At 35.2% G+C, this 7,502-nt stretch overlaps 3 non-coding genes across 3 annotated transcripts; all 3 read left to right on the forward strand.

Annotated features, from left to right (window-relative positions):
* Nucleotides 1–74, forward strand: TRNAT-AGU (transfer RNA threonine (anticodon AGU)). The gene has a single exon. It is a non-coding gene; the product is annotated as a tRNA-Thr (tRNA).
* Nucleotides 75–2,523: 2,449 nt separating this feature from the next.
* On the forward strand, nt 2,524–2,598 carry TRNAT-AGU (transfer RNA threonine (anticodon AGU)). Its single transcript has one exon. It is a non-coding gene; the product is annotated as a tRNA-Thr (tRNA).
* A 4,628-nt stretch (nt 2,599–7,226) lies between these two features.
* TRNAT-AGU (transfer RNA threonine (anticodon AGU)) lies at nt 7,227–7,300 on the forward strand. Its single transcript has one exon. It is a non-coding gene; the product is annotated as a tRNA-Thr (tRNA).
* Nucleotides 7,301–7,502: the final 202 nt, after the last annotated feature.

Below are 7,502 nucleotides of genomic sequence, written 5' to 3' on the forward strand. Positions count from 1 at the left end.
GCTTTCATAGCTCGGTTGGTTAGAGCACTTGTTTAGTAAGCTGGAGGTCTTGAGTTCGAATCTCAATGGAAGCATTAATATATTTTTGATTTATTTCCTTTTACAACCATATACCTGATTAATTTCATTGCAAGTAACAAGTTACTTTTATAAAAGTGTTTTCGTAATAGTATTTTTGCAAAAATGCTTTTATTAAAGTGGTTTTGTAAAAGTACTTTTATAAAAATGCTTTTCCAATAGTACTTTTGTGAAAATGCTTTTATTAAAGTGCTTTTGTAAAACTACTTTTATAATAGTGTTTTCATAAAATTACTTTCTTAAAAGTTCTTCTCGTAAAATTAATTATATAAAAGTGTTTTCGTAAAAGTACTTTCACAAAAGTGATATAATGCTGGCTTCAGTTTTGATTGGTTTCAAATTGGACAAAGGTTTGGCCTCATGATCAAATTATTAGAAATTTGACTTAGGTCCAATTCAGACCAATAAGAATATTGGACCCATTTATTTTGGATTGACTCAATCCAATAATTATAATCGACCATACAAAATCGGTCAATTAACACCCCTTCTCTCGGTAATAAAATGTCTGTTGAGAACGAAAGCTCAGAATCTACTGTGGATGAGCGGAAGAATCACAATTTTTTTTCTTCTAGGTTTTCAAATCTCGGACAACTGATCGATTGACCAAGTAATTTCTGGTTTTGAGTATTTTTTAATCTATAATGACCATACCAACCATATTGAGTTGTTAAAGAAAAAACACTGAAGCTGATTTTCTATTGCATCTCTAACGACAAAGAAGTATGCATTTCTCTTGATTGCTTGAGAAATCAAATTGGTTATGTGTTTAAGTTTATCTTCTCCCAGTTTAGGGGATGCATTGAAGATAGTTGGAATAATGCAACTTAAAGACTTAAAGAAAGAACAAGACCAATTATAAATAATGTAAGAATATGCATTTCTCTTATATGTCAACCAAGATGTTTTGGGTACATTATATATACACAAAAGAATGAAATTGTAAAGGAAAGCAAGAAGAGAATAGGTAGTTAACTATGTATAATGTTTCTTAAATGCTTTTCTTCCTAATTCAACTATTTCTAAACTTGAGTGAGAGCCTCCTTTGCCAACTTGCACTTTCGTAGAGTTACCGTGTATATCTCTTTACTTTCTATAGGAAATTTGCTTTATTGTAGAGTCACCATCTTTTAAGCTTTCCTTTGTTACACTTTCCAACCAATTTCTTTCCTTAATGTGCCCCCTTAAGCAAAACTAGGCTGGAATCACATGAAGCTTGGACTGTAGGAAGTCATACCAAACTGCAGAAAGGGATTTTCTAAACGCATAAGCCAATTGATTATCAGTAGGGATATATCGGACCACCATATTTTTGCGAACAAAATGATCATGTGGAAAATGAAAATCCACTTTACGAGCATCAAAAACTGAGTGTGCAGCCAGTTATGTAGCACCAATGTTATCACAGGAGGGAACAGGTAAAGAGGATTGATGAACACCCAAATCTCGTAAGAGAAACTGAAGCAATGGCACTTCAATTATGGTTTTAGATGAGGAACGAAACTGGACTTCCATGCTGGAACAGGCAATGGTGGGCTATTTCTTGGCACTCCAAGAGATCATGTGAGAAGTAAGGAAAATACCATAACTGCTAATAGACCAATAGTCATCAGTGCAGCCTACCCCATCAGCATCTGAAAATTTGACTAAAGATCCAGGAGAATTAGCAGCAAAGAAGGGCCCAAAATCAATGGTACCTTTGAGATAACATAGAATGTGTTTCACAGTCGTTTAGATATAGTGACGTCATTGACGTCCCTAAAGACTCCAGCTAGCTCAACATCAACATCCGATAAGGAAGCAGCCAGTGGCATCACCGAAGACCTCCTCCTCCTCTCGATGCATCAAACGAAAGATACAAGTTTGGACATCTCCTTGTCCATCATCTTATGAACCTTCCTGTAAGATGCAATATTGGAATTATCTCTCCTTCTAACACCTACCTGCACTACGAAGTGCTGCTCCTTGAAAGCCATGAGAGCTGCTTGGAAGATGCTATAAGTGTCAACTAAGCAGAGGAAATCTTCAACGAGCTTGTCGACTCAATCAGGTCACCGGAAGAGTGAATCCTGAGTCGAGGGAGCTAGAGAAAATCGCTGAGTGAGTCATGGACGCTCCAGAGGTGAGTCAAGCCGTGGGAGAGGGGATGGGGATTGAATTAGACCCAAGTTCTGAGATCATTGATGGAAATATTAGTCGTGTATTGGTCCGTTTAATTTTCAAAGGGCCACCATTGAATTGTGGGTTTTCACTTTTCTTCTTCATAATATTGGACAAATAGCAGGTTCTAGGGCTAAAGATCGGTTCTGGGCCTTATGCTCCATGATCCAATAGTTTGTCCTTAAAATAAATTTATACAATAATATAGGTAACAGATATTATGGCCAATTAGCCGCCATTGGTAATGATCAAAGATTTTATAAAGGGATTTCTAAACAAGGGATTGCTTTCATAAGCTCAGTTGGTTAGAGCACCCGTTTAGTAAGCGGGAGGTCTTGAGTTCGAATCTCAATGGAAGCATTAATATATTTTTGATTTATTTCCTTTTACTTCCATTTACCTGATTAATTTCATTGCAAGTAACAAATTACTTTTATAAAAGTGTTTTCGTAATAGTATTTTTGCAAAAATGCTTTTATTAAAGTGGTTTTGTAAAAGTACTTTTATAAAAATACTTTTCTAATAGTGTTTTTGTAAAAATGCTTTTATTAAAGTGCTTTTGTAAAACTGCTTTTATAATAGTGTTTTTATAAAAATACTTTCTTAAAAGTTCTTCTCGTAAAATTAGTTTTATAAAAGTGTTTTCCTAAAAGTACTTTCAAAAACGTGATTTAATGTGGCTTCAGTTTTGATTGGTTTCAAATTGGACAAAGGTTTGGCCTCATGATCAGATTATTAGAAATTTGACTTAGATCCAATTCAGACCAATAAGAATATTGGACCAATTTATTTGGATTGACATAATCCAATAATTATAATCGACCTTACAAAACCGGTCAATTGACACCCCTTCTCTCGATAAAAAAAAAGTTTGCTTGAGAATGAAAGCTTAGAATCTACTGTGGATGAGCACAAGAATCACATTTTTTTCCTTCTAGGTTTTCAAATCTCAGACAACTGATCAATTGACCAAGTAATTTCTGGTTTTCAGTATTTTTTAATCTATAATGACCATACCACCCATATTGGAGTTGTTAAAGAAAAAACATTGAAGCATATTTTTTTGTGCATCTTTAATGACCAAGAAGTTTGCATTTCTCTTGTTTGCTAGAGAAATCAAATTGGTTAAGTGTTTGAGTTTATCTTCTATCATGCCAATCAGCAGTGAAGATTCGAAGGGACTTAAGGCCTGTTTAGGGGATGCATTGAAGACAGTCGAAATAACGCAACTTAAAGACTTAAAGAAAGAAAAAGAGCAATTATAAATAATGTAAGAATTTGTATTTCTTATATATGTCAACCAAGATGTTTTGGGTACATTATATATGCACAAAAGAATGAAATTGTAATGGAAAGCAAGAAGAGAATAGGCAGTTAACCATGTATAATGTTTCTTAAATGCTTTTCTTCCTAATTCAGCTATTTCTAAACTTGAGTGAGAGCCTCCTTTGGCAACTTGCACTTCTGTAGAGTTACCATGTATATCTCTTTCCTTACTATTGGATACTTGTATTATTGTAGAGTCACCATCTTTTAAGCATTCCTTTGTTACACTTTCCAACCAATAGCTTTCCTTAATACGCCCCTAAAGCAAAACAGGGATGGAATCACATGAAGCTTGGACTGTTGGAAGTCAAACAAAACTGCGGAAAGGGATTTGCTAAATACATCAGCCAATTGATTATCAGTAGGGATATATTTGACCACCATTCTTTTTGCGAAGAATATGATCGTGCGGAAAATGAAAATCCACTTCAATGTGCTTTTTACGAGCATCAAAAACCAAGTGCACAGCCAATTATGTAGCACCAATGTTATCACAAAAGAGAATAGGTGGAGAGGACTGATGAATGCCTAAATCTCGTAAGAGAGACAGAAGCCATGGCACTTCAATTGTGGTTTTAGCTGAGGAACAAAACTAGACTTCCATACTGGAACTGGCATTGGTGGGCTATTTCTTAGCGCTCCAAGAGATCAAGTGAGAACCAAGGAAAATACCATAACTGCCAGTAGGCCAATAGTCATCAGTGCAGCCTACCCCATCAGCATCTAAAAATTTGACTAAAGATCCAAGAGAATTAGCAGCAAAGAAGGGCCCAAAATCAATGGTACCTTTGAGATAACGTAGAATACGTTTCACAATCATCTAGATATAGTGACGTCATTGACGTCCCTAAAGACTCTAGCTAGCTCAACATCGACATCCGATAAGGAAGCAGCCAGTGGCATCACCAAAGACCTCCTCCTCCCGATGCATCAGATGAAAGATACAAGTTTGGACATCTCCTTGTCCATCCTCTTATGAATCTTGATGTAAGACGCAATATTGGAATTATCTCTCCTTCTAACATCCACCAACGCTGCAAAGTGTTGCTCCTTGAAAGCCATGAGAGCTGCTTGGAAGATGTTATAAGCATCAACGAAGCAGAGGAAATCTTTGAGGAGCTTGTCGACTCAATCAGGCCACCGGTAGAGTGAATCCTGAGTCAATGGAGCTAGAGGAAATTGTCGAGTGAGTCATGGATGCTTCAAAGGTGATTCAAGCCGTGAGAGAGAGGATGGGTATTTGATGATACCCAGGTTCCGAAATCATTGGTGGTGTCATTGAGGAGGGAGATGAGAGGATGGTGTGCTCTGCAGGGGAAACTGGTGGATCTGTTGTGGTAGGATTTCTCCCGTGGCGATAGCTAGATAGGGTTGGGACCTAAGAAGGAAACGTTATGATGGAATCTACTAACCATATCTTCCTCTTATTCTTCTTCTTCTTCTTCTTCTTCTTCTTCTTCTTCTTCTTCTTCATCTGCTTCCTCTTATTCTTCTTCTTCTTCTTCTTCTTGTTACGATGGGTGCTTATTTTTCTTTTGAGTTTCATTTGTTTGGTCCATCATTGAGTTTAAAAAGGGAGAGGGGAGAGAGAGAGTGAGGAGAGATGAGATGAATAGGTGGCACTACCGGTCTGATTTTACCAGATGGTTGATAAAGAAAATTAGATGACACTAGAAGGGCATTTTTGTCTTTTTGAATGCCACTTAACGGCTGGTTAACGTCGGGTACTAGATTGTCATAAAATGAAAGTTCGCATACAAAATTGTCATGTTTTAAAGTTTGGGTACTAAATTGATACTCAGCCTAAAATACAGGGTACCTATCGGGAATTTTCCCTATTTGAAAGTGTGTTGACAATGCCGAGTGCATACAATTAGGAAAAGCAATTTGATTGGGATGCTTGAGGATTAATTGATAATTAAAACATAGCTATACTATTTGAAAAGCCACACTCATTGTGATAAGTATAAGAATTGCTTGCTTACTCATTAGTATAGGTATATTGCAATCATAGATATGATATGTTGAGGGTTCCCTAGTCTACGGTAGGGTCTCTCCCTCCACCAATTATTTATTCTTATTGGACTCAACTAATAAGTATGTGGGGCCGGCACTTCAAGGGCCATGCCAATGTTATTTCCTAAGAAAGTTGATTAAGCTCAATTTGGAAGCAGTACAAAATATAAAAATGTAGAGTGCAAAACCTTATATTGTGTATTGTTTTGTTTATATTTGTGCTCTTTCCAACTTGAGCCTTAGGCTACATTTGGTTACAATGCAAATGCAAATATGTACACTACATATATACCCTTTTTTCGATTCATGAATGCAAATACGGTTCACATTTTAAACCGTTTTTGCAGTCATCTTCTTTGTTTGAAATGAGTGAAAAGAGTGGTCCCATCATTAAAAGCTCTAACTACCATAGGCTCTAATGCCTTAACTTTGCTCAACAAGTTAATTATCGAAGAACACAAAATTCTATCCAAAAAATAGGTACAATAATGTTCCTTTCTCAGAGTACAAAAGTGTCAGAAAATACTTGTTTGATCTGTTAATCATTACCTTTTTACAAATCAAACAAGTGTTCGCAAGCATGAACCGGGGCACGTAAATACCATGGTTCTATGTTTATATCGCAAACAAATGGAGCCTTAAGAGAGGAATCTTTTATTTAACAACTCTAAGAATTCTCTTTTGAGTTTTGCCTTTCTTTATCATTTCCCTATAATGCGAATATTAATTACAACTATTCATAGATGGGGTTTGGATTTAACATTTATCAAAATTTAAATGGATCCATTCCAAAGCTTGAAGCCTTGCCCATAAATAGGTCGAATACCAATGCTAATAAGTAATAGCTGATTTTTTAACCAGAATAAAAAAAACAACAAGAAAGAACACTGTGAACCAGCTTTTAGGGATCATATTGTTAAAAGAAAACACCGCATCTTAAACTCTCCTAATTAATATATATTTTTATAAACATTCTTAATATTTAATTCCTTATTATTGGCAATTAGCTAGGGTCTCAAACTTCTATGCTTTTTACTTTTTCATATGATGCAAATCAATATTGTATCTGATTTTAGTTAATTCCAAGTGTTGCAAATTGATTGCAACCTACATTCAAATTTGGTTCATTTTTATTTGGATCAAAATGGACATTTATTAATCGTACTTAGGTTCAGAAAGTTCAGAAATACGGTGGAATCGAGCTTGGTGATTGAAGAGCCAGTAACTGTAATTTTGGGGGCCTCATTATAATTATGACCTCAGTTTCTACTCTTCTAATGACAGTTTGAGGACCTCATTTTTGTTTTCTTTTTCTTTTTTATCGGTGGAATACTTCATTACAGATATTGCAAATGATATTAACCACATAAGCACAATGCTTTGGATGGAAATATTAGTCATGTTTTTGTCCGTTAAATTTTCAAAGGGCCCCCGTTGAATTGTGTGTTTTTAGTTTTCATCTTCATAATATTGGACAAATAGCAGGTTCTAGGGCTAAAGATCAGTTCTGGGCCTTATGCTCCATGATCCAATATTTTGTCCTTAAAATAAATTTATACAGTAATATAGGTAACAGATATTATGGCCAATTAGCCGCCATTGGTAATGATCAAAGATTTTATAAAGGGATTTCTAAACAAGGGATTGCTTTCATAGCTCAGTTGGTTAGAGCACCCATTTAGTAAGCGGGAGGTCTTGAGTTCGAATCTCAATGGAAGCATTAATATATTTTTGATTTATTTCCTTTTACTTCCATTTACCTGATTAATTTCATTGCAAGTAACAAATTACTTTTATAAAAGTGTTTTCGTAATAGTATTTTTGCAAAAATGCTTTTATTAAAGTGGTTTTGTAAAAGTACTTTTATAAAAATACTTTTCTAATAGTGTTTTTGTAAAAATGCTTTTATTAAAGTGCTTTTG

This window comes from Nelumbo lutea, chromosome 4 (assembly GCF_056320005.1).
Source record: "Nelumbo lutea isolate HS-2025 chromosome 4, American lotus-T2T, whole genome shotgun sequence".
Lineage (NCBI taxonomy): Eukaryota > Viridiplantae > Streptophyta > Magnoliopsida > Proteales > Nelumbonaceae > Nelumbo > Nelumbo lutea.